Raw genomic sequence first — 15,618 nt, 5'->3', positions numbered from 1 at the left:
GAGTTAGTTTTATTTAGATTACTTTTGAAACACAACATAAATTACATTCAGCTCTCAAGAGAACAACTCTGCTGGTCCTTTAGTCCTGTTCCTGTGGAAAAGTTTCTCCACAGGACCTCATGGAAGGGGGCGCTCATGATCCCACACATTGTGACTTGCATCTGCAGAGTAAGAGACAGAGAGCTAGCGGTACAGTAAGTAAGTGAAGCTACACGCAACGAGTCTACGTGTAGTTTGGCCGATACAGAGAGCCAGAAAAAGGTGGTTTTGAGTTGTACTTCAACGGGTTTTCCCTTTGCTGTGCAGAATAGCACTAAATTAATAATATCTATATTTCCAAGTTTCATTGAGTTAACGGAATTATTCTACAGTGGCAGCTTTCACATGCTATGGATGGCATGTGAAAATATAGTCTTTTTGCCCTTCAATGTTGTCCGCATGCGCGAAATTTCCGTATGTAAACAATAACATGCAGGGGGTCTTATGTTTCTGATTAATTCAGTGCCTCACCAGCTATGAACCTCACAGCAAGTCACTAATATATATATATATATATATATATATATATATATATATATATATATATATATATATATATATAGTAATATAAAGTACTCGGGGACCAGTTCTTTATTATTACACATCCACATTTGTAGAGTATGGAACAAATCGCGTCCCGTATAGGTTCAATACGGGACGGTTAAAGGACGGGCGGCAACCCTAACTATAGCGTTTATTCTATGCGCCTTATAATGCAGTGCGCCTTATATATGAAAAAAGTTTTGAAATAGGCCATTCATTGAAGGTGCGCTTTATAGTGCGGAAAATACGGTAGTTCCTGAAGGTTGGACTGGCAATAAAATAAGCTGTCCTACAATCATCTAACAATGTGTTTTATCTGTTCATAGGTCAACTAAGAATAAAGAGGTGGCTGTAAATGATTATGGAAAATGAATTAGAAAAGGTGTGTGTATATATATATATATAAACACCCAGAAAAATAAACCCTGGGAGTGGTGACACATTGTCAGATAAGCAAACAGACTATCTAATCTTTAGAAGTTCTGAATAGCGAAAATAGATATACATGTTTTATTAGTGTGCACTGATGTCATCGCTTAGGTAACATCAGATCAGTTCATGGATTTGAAAATATCTCTATGTGATACACCATAAAGTGTGAGAATTTAATCATCACTTGTTGATAGTCCAGAAAATCTGTTTAAGAATATAAGCCACCACATAAATTAATAGCATTGCAGTTTATTATATATGTGGGTTTTTTTCACTTAAATTGACAAATATACCCTGTTAAATAAAAAAAGAAAACAAAAAAAAGGTAACCAAGGTTCGGGCAACGTCTCAACAGGAGACCGGAAGTGAGGAGCCCCGCCCCTTGCTCTTCAGACAGAGTTTGGGGAAGAAGACGGCGGTCGTCCATTTTTTTCTTTCACTGACGCTGTTCATCGTTACAGGTTAGTAATGTGAAGCTGGTGAGGGCTGTTCCCCCTCTAAAAATGTGGAGTAACAAGTTAATTTTGATTTCGTAATTTCATACATAGACGTGCTCAAACATTCAAAAAAATAAAAAATATAAAAGAGTGATTTGTTAGGATCGCAGTTAGCTAAATTGTGGCTACAACGGTCACATGACGGCCGTTTTGAAGATCGTTATATATATGTATCTTTTAGCTCCGTTCCACTCCCCGATCAAACAATGGCACCCTAACATGCGTTGTGTTGTGTTATCTGTTCAAAGGGAATTATTATTATTCATATTATTAATATTATCATTATTATTATTATTGCTATTATAGACGTCACTATTTCTCCCCTACTGTGTCATCAATTAAACTGTGTGGACAGTTATTATAGTTATTCAAAGCCCATTAGAGCTTAAAGTATATTTGTTCATTATAACATGTCCTTGTTAAATTATTTAATATAATTAATCCTCTTATTTGAGAAATGTTTTTTTCATGTACATCTGTGCACTCTAAATTAATTGGTGAATTGTTTAATTTGGCAATTTGATACTGTCATGCTTGTTGGGAGTTGATACTATTTACTGAAGTGAATGCTATGTAGTTTGATAACAACAGGACACAAGAATATGATCGTACTAAGAAATGTTAATGATTTCATAATTTCAAGAATTTTTTAATAAAGAGAGTTGAGGGAAGAAGACGGCAATCGTCCTTTTTTTTCTTTCACTGACGCTGTTCATCGTTACAGGATCTCCACCAAGATCAAAGGGGAAGCAGAGACACATCAGAAGAAGAAAAAAACAAAAAAAACAAAACATAATTTGTTGCAATTGTCCACTATGAGCTGAGACTTGTAACAAACTGTGGGGGCTCCTTCAGGATCTCATCAAAACCATTGGGAGAAGATCCAGAGATACCAGAACCACTTGACCAAGGTGACAGTACACGGCTGAAGACCAGGAGTCAACCCGTGGGTGTCCAGGGTTGAAGATCAGAGTGGGAAGGAACCGCAATCCTCCACCGGAACTGCACTGTTGATCCTGAGGTCAACGTATGCTGATCACTGAGGAGTAGGGCTGTTGTAAACGAATATTTTAGTAATCGAGTAATCTATCGATTATTCTTACGATTAATCGAGTAATCGGATAAAAAAAATTATAAAATGAAATATTGGTAAATCTGGCATAATACCGGTGTTACTATCAGATATCAATATCAGTCCAATTTTTCATATTTGAGCATCCCTAACAGTTGCTTTTTTGTAGTTTAGAAAACTAACCTGTAACAATAATAGCTCACTTTCTAAGTTAACCAGAAGAAAAGTTATAGAAAAATCTGAAATTATATTGAATTGAATAACAAAGGCAGGCTCACAAATATGCTTATAAAAAATGTCTACAATCCAGCTTTTAGTTTATGTATTCATCTTCAGTGAGTTTAATAGATTAATTAAACTCACCTTGCCACCTAACCTGTCATGCTTTGGGTTTGAAAATACGGGAAATGCCGCCTGGAGTGGGAGGAGAGGGCGAATGAACGAACGTAAGATGGGGTGGAGGGGAGGAAATAGACCAGCGGACTGACGAACCGTTAGACCGGGGGACGAACACGGGGGGAAGCAATACGGATATTTACGACACCTTCACTGGTCACACTCAGAAACTCATCTACCAGCCATGTACGATGCGCTCCGCCACCCGTTTCTTCAGACCGGGATATGAAATTTATTGTGCGGTTCGTCGGTAAAGCTACATTTACACGGTAAGCATCAGCTACTCAGCCGCCCGCCCTGCTCAGTCTATCCGCTCACCTCAGCGCTCTTCCCGCTGTTCGCTTTCAACCAGCAGCCCCGGAGGAGAAATGCTGCCGTACTCCAGGCATTCCCCCAGTCATTTTAAGGATGCTTATTGGTTCCCCAAAAACGATAAAAAGTCGGGCATTATCATCAATCAATAAAATCCCCACGGGCCAATCTTGAAGATTGGACTTTATGCCGCTGAGACTTAGCTTTTGTCAACAACTCAGAGGCGGAAGTGAGAGCTCCGCGCAACGCAAATGAAGTCCCGGCCGGAACACGGTGCGCTAACTAATAAAACATAAATTAACGAAGCTTCGAGGCAGGTAAATTTTCCTCGAGGAATTTTAGTAATCGAGGTACTTGAATCATTCGAGGAATCGTTTCAGCCCTACTGAGGAGCCACATCGCCGATTCAGAAGACAACGCACTCTAGCTGCAGCTGAGCCACGTTGCTGATCCAGAGGACAACGTACGCTATCTTCAGAGGAGTCAACTCATTGATTTGGAGGACAACGTGTAATTTATCAGAGGACTGAACTGGAGGACCGAGTTGTAGTAGAACCAGACACCATGGCAGAGGTTCGCAAAGAGTTAATATGGAACATCAAGAAACAACTTTTCAAACTCCCAAGCGACAACGTTTATCAGGTGGCAAAAGACATTGCTACTAATAGCCAGCATGGAGATGAACTGGACCCAAACGATGAAGAAAGCCTCATGGACTTTGTCATCTCCTTTTTGCAGTCTGATGCCTTACTCGAGCGGGAAGACAAAGGTATGGGTTGGTTGCTAGATTTGAATGATGTGATATATCAGCTAATGAACGCTGATGCTACTGATAATTTTGGAATGGGTGTGTTAAATGATGTTTGTGCACGTATTACACCTAGACACACTCAGTCTGTAACAATCAAAGAATCCACATCACAACCCCATGCTCACTTTAACAGTACAGCCATGCAGTCCCAACCTGACTGACTCTATTACCCAACCCAACACAAAAATGGGGTCAGTAGAAGGACTGAGACAGATGAAGAACTGGGCGAGAAACTCCGACAGTATGAATCTAGTATGACCCCACCAATTCCAGTTTCTCTCCACTAAGTTGAGTCAGAGTAATACAACAGGCCACAAATGACCCCAGATCAACCTGTGTGTCTGAAGGACCTCTCCTACCTGCAGCGCAAAGAGTTCAAAGTACACGGTGGTCAGGTTGGAGATCAGAACTCTGACTTAAGCTACAACAACATCAGTAAACAAATCGATGAGGGAGTAAAAGAGGGTTTCACAGAGGCAGAAGTGGTCAGGGGGGTGCTGAGGATCATAAAACCTGGAGCCTTTAAAGACATGCTCATAAACAAAGACTCAATCACTGTTTCTGAGCTCAAAGGCTTCCTCAGGTCCCACCTTGGTGAGAAAGCATCGACTGAGATGTTTCAGGAATTGATGTGTGCCAGGTAATCAGACCAAGAACCACCTCAACAGTTCCTGTACCGCATGATTGGGCTAAAACAGAAACTCCTTTTTCAAACTCGGCACACCAGTACAGACATCACATATGACCCCAAGACCATCCAAAAAGTCTTTCTCCATACCATATACCATTGTTTAGGAACGAAACATGCAGACCTCCGACAGAGACTGAGGCCCCTTATTGCAAACAGCCAAGTTACAGATGAGGAAATCCTCAGCCAAGTCATGAAAATCATGAGTAATGAGAATGAGCATCAACTCAGACTGGGCCAACACCCTAGACCAGTGGTTCTTAACCTTTTTTGAGGTACCGAACCCACCAGTTTCATATGTGCATTCACTGAACCCTTCTGTAGTGATAAATAAAATATGATTCCCCCCACCGCCCCCCTAATTCAAGACATAGGGGTGCCCCAAGTAGAGTCTAGTTGGGTCACCCCATGATCACTAAGTCTTCTTAAAAGGTAGAGTCTCTGGGAACAGTTCTTCAAAATATAGTCGGTGTTTTCAGCAAAGTTGAGCTGACTGTCCAGGAACGACCCAAATTTGCCACAGTTTCAACAGGTTGGCCATCGAGAGAAACTGGAACCACTTTAAGGTCTTGTTTAGATTGTTTAATTAGCTCTACATTCTTAAGAGAATGAAAAATTTATAATAAATATTGACTTTGCGGTATTCTGATTTAGTAATGTAATTATATTAGTTGTGTTACCACCCCCACGTCACTAGAGGCAGTACCAACCCCGAAAAGATGCAACTAAGGAGCAGATTTAGAAGTACACCGAAAGCTACAGAATTTGGTAAAAACGGTGAGTTTTGCTGAAGTAATTAAAGACACAAGTTCAAATCCATGCTGAGAGTGGAACTCCTTCACTCAGTGCTCGTCCGCAGCACTGATTGGCTAAGCAATGTAACGTGATCCTCTGCAGCAAGTGATGGCAAAGCGGGGTGCGTCATCACGACTTTACAAAAGTGTGTCTTTACCTCCGCGGCAGAGGCTCCGCCGAACCCCTGAGACCGACTCATCGAACCCCTTGGGTTCGATCGAACCCAGGTTAAGAACCACTGCCCTAGACAAAAGACAACACAAGCACACAGTACCAAAGTGGAAACAGGAGGTGATTACAATGAGTCACAAGTTGCAGCAGCAGACAGTAAGAATTTCCAGACAATAAGACAGCTCAGTGCTCAAGTTGAGGCCTTGACTCCGATGGTGGCTTCATTGATGGATATGCATGCAGCTAACCCACAAGTGTCTCAGCCTCTACCTAGGTCAGCCCATATGCAACCACACCCTCCCTACCAACCATCCTCAAGCAGGCGGCCACAACCTCTGTTGAGGCAACCCGCAGCTCAGATGAGGGGCAGGATGGCTCGTTGCCCTGTGTGTACTGAATAGAACTCACAGGAGTGTAACCACTTCTTTACATGTGGAGAAGCAGGGCACAGGGCGATTGGGTGTTTGAAGCGAGTCAAGCCACAGGGAAACGGGACTCGGTCTCTGATGAGGGACACCCAGAGAGCGGTGAGCATTTCCAGTCCCGAGCAGTAGATCAAGCTTCAAGTCAAATAGCAAGACGCCTCCAACAAAGACAACGTCAGGAGCCTCATACACCCCTTAGCCAGAGAAGAGTCGCCTGTAAAGCACCCGTGGTTGGAAAGAAAAGCCTGCTGAAATGCCTGCTTGGTGGCTACCCAATTACAGCCCTATTTGATTCAGGGTCGCAAATGAGTATAATCGACCAAGAATGGGCTGCCACTCACATCTCAAATTGTACAGTGAGACCCCTTTCAGAGCTATTGGAGGAGGAACTCAGTGTCTATGCAGTTACAGGCCATTCAGTGCCATACAGTGGATGGGTGGAGCTCACTGTCAACTTAGTAGGAAATGATGACCCCAACCTGACCATACAGGCTCCTTTTCTTGTCAGTCAGCTGCCCCTGCCCCAGCCCCTTCTTGAAGCCAATGTACTGGAGGAGATCATTAAAAGGAAGGAGTCCTCAGGTGAGGCGGTTACCACAGTGGTCAGTCTCCTCCGTGATGCATTTGGGATAGAGGAGGAGCAGGTGGAGGCCATTGTGAGTTTCATCCAGGTGCCGCCCAGGGCATATGATGATCCAGTCATAATAAGAGTGGGTAGAGACCACACTATTATTCCCCCTGGCAGAACAGCTCATGTGTGGTGCAGGGTACCCCCAAATTTTAACATCTTTGACCCTTTTGTCCTATATGAGCCTGCAGAGGGGAGCATTGCTTTAGGACACTTGGGTGTGGGGGAGGGCCTCTTAAAAGTCAATGAGGCCAGGCGACCATATGTTAAAGTGGCCATCTCCAATCACTCAAAACATGAGGTCACCCTACCCAAAAGAACTCCCCTGGGAACCATCCAACATGTCATAAAGGTCCTGGAGACCAACACTCCAGGGTCCCACCAAAAATAAATGGCTGCAGTTAAGGTCAATGGAGTTACAACCTCCAGCAGCTCTCCAACTGACTCCTGGCTCCCTCCTGTCGAGATCAGTCACCTAAGCCTCAAACAACAACAGGTGGTAAAGGAAGTTCTCTGTGAGGAGTGTGGAGCCTTCTCCCGTGCCAGTGATGACATTGGATGCATCCCTTCTCTCCAGATGGAAATCAGGACTAAGGATGATATCCCAGTCCAAAGAGCCTATGCATCCATTCCAAAGCCACTCTACAAAGAAGTGAAGGAGTACATCCAGGAACTTCTGGTTAAAGGTTGGATTGTGAAGTCTCAGTCACCATATGCAGCCCCTGTCATATGTGTCAGGAAGAAAGATGGGTCCTTACGACTTTGTGTTGACTACCGGCTCCTCAACAACAAAACTGTACCCGACCGCCCTAGAATCCAAGACCTCACTGACTCCCTGGGAGGATATGCTTGGTTCTCGATTCTGGACCAAAGGAAAGCGTACCATCAAGGCTTTATTGCCAAAGGATCAAGGTACCTGACCGCGTTCACAACCCCATGGGGCCTATATGAGTGGGTCCGAATAACGTTTGGGTTGTCGAATGCACCGGCAGCTTTTCAAAGGAGCATGGAGGGGATGCTTGATGAGCTGAGAGATGAGTGTTGCATCCCTTACCTCGATGATGTTTTGTGCTTCTCCAGATCATTTGAAGAGCATGTGCAGGTGTTATGCAGAGTCCTCCAAGCCTTGCAGTGCCATGGTGTAAAGTTGAAGCCAGAGAAATGCGAGCTCTTTCGCAAGGAGGTCAGGTACGTTGGCCGGTTGGTGTTGGCGGATGGAGTAGGGATGGACCCCAAAGATCTTGAAGCAGTTCAAGCACTAAAACACAAGACACCACAAACAGTTGGGGACATCAGGCAAATGCTCGGGTTTCTGAGCTATTACAGAACATACGTGCAGGATTTTTCATGTATAGCCAAGCCCCTGTATGACCTGCTTCAGTCAAAGGCCGACACCTCTCAGCTAAAATTGCTACGGGGGAAAACAAAAGCCCACCAGCAGTCGTCTCGGACCCCAGTAGAGTGGACCAAAGTACATCAACAGGTCCTTGAGCAGCTCATTGACCAACTGACCAAACCCCCAGTGCTGGCATACCCCAGTTTCGACCGCCGTTTCACGCTTCACACTGATGCCTCCCAAAAAGGCCTGTGTGCGGTTCTCTATCAAGTTCAGGATGGAAAAATGAGGGTGATTGGATATGGGGCACACTGACGCCAGCAGAACAGAATTATCACCTTCACAGTGGCAAACTTGAATTCCTGGCACTGAAGTGGGCGATATGTGACAAGTTCCGTGATTATCTGTTCTATGCCCCACATTTTACAGTCTTCACAGACAACAACCCACTCACATACATCCTGAGCACTGCCAAGCTTAATGCAGTGGGTCACCAGTGGGTGGGGCAGTTGGCTGACTTCCACTTCGACATCAAATACCGACCAGGTAAAACTGCCATTGATGCCGACACCTTGTCGCGATGGCCCCTGGATATAGGCACTTTTATGGCTGAATGCTCTGAAGAACTATCGGAGGACACAGTCTGTGCTGCATGGGAAGGAAGCCGGACAGCTCAACAGAGAGATGTGGCCTGGGTGGCAGCCCTCAACTTATCACACATTATCCAACCCCAGTTCAAGGGTCTGCAGACAATCAGTCATGATGAGCTGGTGAGGGAACAAAGGAAAGACCCCGCCATTGGGAAAGTTGTGGAGTTGAAACACAAGACAAACCACTAACAGAGGATGAAAGAAATAAAGTTGATGGACACACGAGGAGGCTGCTGAGAGAGTGGGGCAAATTATACCTGGAGGATGACCTGCTCTTCAGAAAGACTGCGAGTTGACAGCAACTGGTTCTGCCCGCCACATAAACAAACAGTTCTGACTCACCTCAACAACATGAGTCATGTCGGCGTTGAAAAAGTGCTGAGCTTGGCAAGGGAGCGATTCTACTGGCCTTTCATGAAAAGCGATATAGAGGACTACATCACCAGGAAATGCTCATGCATCAAACAGAAGAAACCAGTCACAAATGAAAGAGCTATAATGGGAAGTATTTCATCAACTTCACCCCTCGAGCTGCTATGTATTGATTTCGTTCACTTGGAAGCCAGCAGGGGTGGGTACGAGTACATCCTGGTCGTGAGTGACCACTTTACCAGGTTTGCCCAAGCCTATCCCACCAAGAACAAGGCTGGTAAGATAGCAGCCGACCGACTTTTCAATGATTTCATCCCGAGGTTTGGGTACATGGCCAAACTCAATCATGACCAGGGTTGGGAGTTCAAGAATGAGCTCTTTAAAAATCTCAGACGATTAGCTGGTGTGGCCCATTCAAGAACCTCCCCATATCACCCCCAGGGCAATCTGGCTGAATGACTAAATCGTACCTTACTGCAGATGCTCCAGACTCTGGGGGAGAAAGAGAAAGAGAACTGGAAGGATCACCTACCTCATGTGCTCCATGCTTAAAACTGTACAAAGCAACCAGTCAACCAGTGTACCAGCTGCGCCCCATTGTGAATGCAGTTGGAACCCAACCAATGCAGTGTATGCACCAGTGTTGTAGTACTCGAGACCAGTCTCAAGACCATTTATTGATGGTCTTGGTCTCGTCTCGGACTCGACCACATTTGGTCTCGGTCTTGTCTCGGTCTCGGGCGCTGAGGACTCGGCATTTTATTTCAAGATCCATCGAGACCGCAACTGTGAAAATATCACTAAACGTAAAGCATACTGTCCAATTTATTTGTTAACATCGTTGTTTTCAGTGGATGCAAAATGCACCAATTAAAATCCAAGCAATAACGTGTTTCTGTTACTCCCCTCTCCCCTCCCCACCGTTCACTCGCACGCGGCGCTCATGCACAGTGGTTTTCTCTCAGCGGCAGAAGATGTCTGTCTAATCGTCAGTAATAGAATAGCACTGCATGAATCATAAGAAATCCAATGGCCACAGCTAACTCAGCAATGCTTCGCTATCACAGACGGTGGGGACTACGTCTAACGTTTTTCGTCACTTAGAAAAGTAGCTCAAAGAAAGGTAAGCTCCGTTGACATGATGTTAGCAAAGCTAGCTGTATAGAGACACATGCATTTGTGATGAAAAAAAGTCACTCACTGCGCTGAATTATTGTGTGGAGGTGTTGACTGACTTGTCGCATATGGGGCAATGCTGTGTCCAAAAGTCTGCAATATAGTGATGTGACATTCAGAAACAGTCTGATTTTTCTGAACGGCTCTTTACTTAGAAGATAGGACTGGAGTGTCACTGAGAGCCGTTGTTCTATCAGATTTACCATACGCTGTCAGAATAGCATACATGCAGTGAGTACCATGCCTGCGCATGCGCATTAAGAAGTCCAACCGTCAGAGGAGTTGTCAGTTCACCATACGCAACAAGTTATGACAAGAATAAGTCATTAAATTGTTTACAATAACTATACAGATATTGTTAAGGAAGAAATTCTAAATTGGTTAACTTTGGAAAAAGTTTGACTCTCTCTTCCTCTGGATCCCAGGTCCTCTCGGCAGGCCACGTGTAGCCACAAGGAAAACAACAGCAAATGCGTGTTGACGTCACAGAATTACAGAGTTTAATCCAATACAAAACAACGTATGAATTAACAACAAAACTGCAGAACAACAGAGACATACATTCATTACCTGAGACAAAAAAAGATAGAAAAAGAAAAGGCAAAGACGCATCTTTGGAGAGAGCTGGTGCAAAAAAGGCAAAATAGTGGCAGCTATCTGAATTATTACTCCTGGGCACGAACTTTATAATGTAGGCGTGTTTTTCCTCTTTAATATATTCAAATAAGGCGTACCTCTGCTTGACCAACTGGAAGCTATCTTGGACACTCAGAAAGACTTAGAACTTCCCCTAATTTACAGCAAAGATCCAAGGCCATTTGCCCCTTTGTTTAACAAAAAGAGCGGAGAGCTTGTCCTGGCCTCCTGCGGTTCTAAGGCCATCTGGGCAAAGAAAAACATAAGAAAAGTATTTCACAGATAGCTGTGAAATCTGGAGTCTCTCCCGCTATCTCTCCTTACATAGATTCTCAGGAACAAACTTAAATTCAGTACTTTGGTTCAGGGAAAGGTTATCTTCACAAACTCAGTTTTGCTCTTCTGCACTCAGCACCCCAAAAGATTGAGTCCTGCCTTAAACCAAAAATAACACATAAAATCAACAGAACAAAATGAGGTACAATTCCTTTTTCTAACCTATGAAACATATATTCAATCCTAAGTATACAAGTTAAGACAATCATTTTCCAAAACCCCATTTAGCATAAATCCTGACTAATTTTCTAATACTAAACAAAACATTTTCATTCAAACAATTTCCATTTGATTCAGATATTGTCACAGATAGTACAATTTTCAAATACATTCATCATTTACTAGATTAGTAATTCTAAAATTAGATAATACAATTTTCATTAAAAAACATGCTATTAGTACTTAGAAAAATATCTTAGAAATTAAATGTTAGTGGTTTTAACATTCTATGTTGTATTCAGTTTTACACCATCCCAGATGTTAGTTCTGGAAGACTTTTGATCTTCCGTGAACCGAGCAAACTTCTCTCTCCCAGGCTCAAGTGATACTGTCCTCCTGGAGATGCTAATTTTTATGACCTCCTGTTCCTCTCTGATAACACAACAGGAGCCTCAATGAGAGCTCCCTTTTGATCTGTATTTTCCTTCTTGTACTTTGAATATTTATCCATCAATAGTTTAGTTTTTAAATCATTAACACAAACCTGTTCAAAATTAAGAAATTTGTTCAAAATGAGAATGTTCAATATGCCTTTTACACATGCCGTAAGATTAACTGTATTAAACACTAAAAATAATCATTTTTCCTCAACAATATACATGCATTGCGGTTTCAAAGTGTATTTAAAGCAAGGTATGGCTGCAGCTGTAGTCAGCTACAACAGCCTGTGTAAAACTCATTAACCTACTTTACCTCTAAGTCAGGATGCCATACGACTGTTAATAATAAAATGTATGACGATCTACGTCATGATTCTGTGTTGCTGATTAAATAAAATCTTATGGTGTCTGACAGATATAGCTGTGAGTTCGTGCTAAGTGTATGACAATCTGACCTGACAGAACACCCGTTCTTTGTTCTTGTAATGCTCTGCGTACACTGCAGTACCTATCATTATTTTATTTAATTATGTATGTTGATATTTTTTAAATTAACAAAACTAAAACACAAGAACAAAAGAGCATGCACATTGCTCTTTGATTGTTTTCGTTCAAAGTGGCAGCTGTAATGTGTGCCATGGTGTCAGACTGCCTGAGTTCATGTAGCAGGAGAGAGGGTGAGAACAGTCGTGGTGAGTGCCTTGCTTGTTGCTCCTTGGTCAGTGTTCATAGTTGAGCGTTATTTACCATCCGGGCATTGCCTCAATTCCTATGTTTAATGGTGCAGACAGTTATGGTTTCTGACATGAGCAATATTAGGGCGAGATCACTGCGGATTATAGCACAGAGATGGAATATTTAATATTGGTAAAATGTATTAAGTAATTTAATATCTAGGTGTTTTTATGGGAATATGGATCTTTCAGATCAATTTGAGAAGCAATTTTGATCCCATTTTACATTTTATTGTGTCATGTAGCACGGGCTGCTGGTCTAGGTCTTGACTCTGTCTCGACTTCCCTCAGTCTTGGTCTTGACTCTGTCTCGGACCCTAAAAGTCTTTGTCTTGTCTCAGTCTCGATACACTCTGGTCTTGGTCTTGTCTTGGTCTCGGGTTAGGTGGTCTTGACCACAACACTGATAAGTAATAAAGACTTTGTGGTATTCTGATTTAGTAATGTAATTATATTGTGTTACCACCCCCACGCCACTAGAGGCAGTCGCAAGTTCGAAAAGATGCGACTTAAGGAGCAGATTTAGAAGTACACTGAAAGCTACATAATTTGCTAAAAACAGTGAGCTGTGCTAAAGTAAATAAAAGAGAGAAGTTCAAATACATGCTGAGAGTGAAACTCCTTCCTAAAGGTGAAAATATATCACAGATTTAAAAAGAAAATTAAATCGGAAGTATAGGAAATAGTGCCCACTTCACTTCCGGATTGCAATGATCCCTTTTCCAAATAAGGTATGAGACTGACAGTGGTCCGTCCCCGCCCCTTTCTGTTTGCTGCAGCGATGTCCTTCTCACTTTTAGATGCGTCTCAACTTCAACACACCTGAGTCAAATAATGAGGTTAGCAGGACCTCTGGAGAATTAGACTGCACTTAGGAGGTGATTCAGTTATTGGATTCAAGTGTGTTGGACCATGGAGACATCTAAGACAGTGTTTTTCAACCACTGTGTGATCGTCAGGTGTGCCGTGGAAATTATTCTATTTCACCTATGGTACCGTATTTTCCGGACTATAAGCTGCTACTTTTTTCCTAAATTTTGAACCATGCGGATTGTAGCCCGGTGCGGTTTTTCTGTGTATTTTTCTTCAACCACCAGGGGGCTCTATAGCAGGAAGTGAAACATTAGAAGTCAAAATTGTAAATCAAAGAAGAACGCGTTGATTTTCATTTAGAACAACCACATGCTAGCAGCAGGCACGACGGAGAAATGTTTTCAAACTCATATGATGCAGCTTTTAAGTTGAGGACTGTCGGTCTGGCACTACAGGAGGGAAATAAAGCCGCTGCATTTAAGCTCGGTGTGAACGAAACCATGGTTAGTAGTGGCTAGCGGAGTAATCATGTAATTTTCTTACCACTAGATGGCAGGAGGTACAGAGCATTTTACATTAAAACAAGAGAATTAGTGATGCACGAATGTTACAGGTAGCGGTGAGAGCATCGTATCTAGCTGTGACGACAGTGATGGAAAAGACAGTGAAGCTCAGCAGTAGTTGGAAAGAACATGGGTCCATTTCCCTCAACATGTCTGTGTGAAGTGAGCTTCTCAAGCCTGGATACTATAAAAACTGAAACCAGAGAGAGACTGAGAGCTGTTGAGGAAGAGCTTTGTCTTTCTTCAATTTCTGCCAGGAAATCAGCTGTTTTCATCCAAACATGCACAGGTTTCATACTAGATGGGTAAAATATACAGATATGGACATTTTGTATGCAAATCTTCATATTGTAACAGTGAAATCTTTCCCAAATATTATTGCTTCTTTCAGAGTAAGAATTATTTTCTGTATTCCGGCTATAAGAATGCTTGTGGATTAGTTTGTAAAACACTTTGAAGTTTTCTACAACTTCTTTAAATTTAAGACCACAGTGTTGTGGCTGTTCAGGTGTTCAGGTGTATTTTTGAAGTGGACATGTTACGTGCAATTTGAAATAAATGTAAAATGTGATAAAAAATACAATTTGTGTTTATTTGATTCCTATTCAAGACACTTTGATAAGAATGACTATATATATAATATAGGCGACTACAGAGTATCTTTGTTTACATTTTTGGTTGGTGGTGTGCCTCGAGATTTTTTCAATTAAAACAGTACCTTGGCTCAAAAAAGGTTGAAAAACACTGACACCAGCCCTCCAGGACCAGGATTGCCCACCTCTGGCTTAAGGGATGTTAAGTTTCTTTAATCTTGAGAGCATCTGACATCTCTGCTTTTGTGAACCCTGACCCCTTTTTTCAGTATCCAAGATGGTGAGGATGGAGTGTGCCATTCTGAGTTACTTTTCTGCTAAGTTTAAAACTCACCAGATGAACTATTCCACCATTGAGAAAAACTCTTGCAAAGCTCTTGGCTTTACAATACTTTGTAATGCCAAGAGCTTTACAACACCTCTTGTAAAGGTGTTGTAAAGCCATTTACTGATGTCACTGACTGATGTCAGTGATGATGGTGTTTACATAATTTTTTTTGTCTCGGATGTATAACCAATGCTGATGCATTGTCATTGATGGTACAGAGGATTAATCTCATAATTAAGCACAAGAAGGATTCAGAGAATGTGGTGGCAGATGCCTTAACCCCCATGTACAGTTGATCCTACTTTGTTAGACGGTGGTGTGTTTATTTTCCTTCTCAAACAGGGTTTGGATTTAATGGGAGGGAGGCAATGCTGCATGTAGCAAAGCAATAGAATGCAAGTTACTTAAAAATCATTTAGTGGATTTTTGTTTTAATTCCTGTCACAGTTCGAGAGAATCTGATAAAAAAAATTAGAAACTTCTAGGTGCTTTGCATCCAGAAGTGGGAAAACCTGCAAAATCGAGTGTATTAAATACTTGTTCTCCCCACTCTATATGATACTGCTTAGTCATAATGACCCACCCCCATTCACACAGACTGGTAGCCAATTTCAGGTTATTTGTCTTGCTCAATAGACATGTAGACAAGAACTCAGAAATGGAACAAACAGCC

The sequence above is a fragment of the Poecilia mexicana genome, unplaced genomic scaffold (genome assembly GCF_051168715.1).
Source record: "Poecilia mexicana isolate PSO_F unplaced genomic scaffold, ASM5116871v1 scaffold_16, whole genome shotgun sequence".
Classification (NCBI taxonomy): Eukaryota; Metazoa; Chordata; class Actinopteri; order Cyprinodontiformes; family Poeciliidae; genus Poecilia; species Poecilia mexicana.
The sequence above is the reverse complement of the archived record's forward strand: the minus strand, read 5'-3'. Positions refer to the sequence as shown.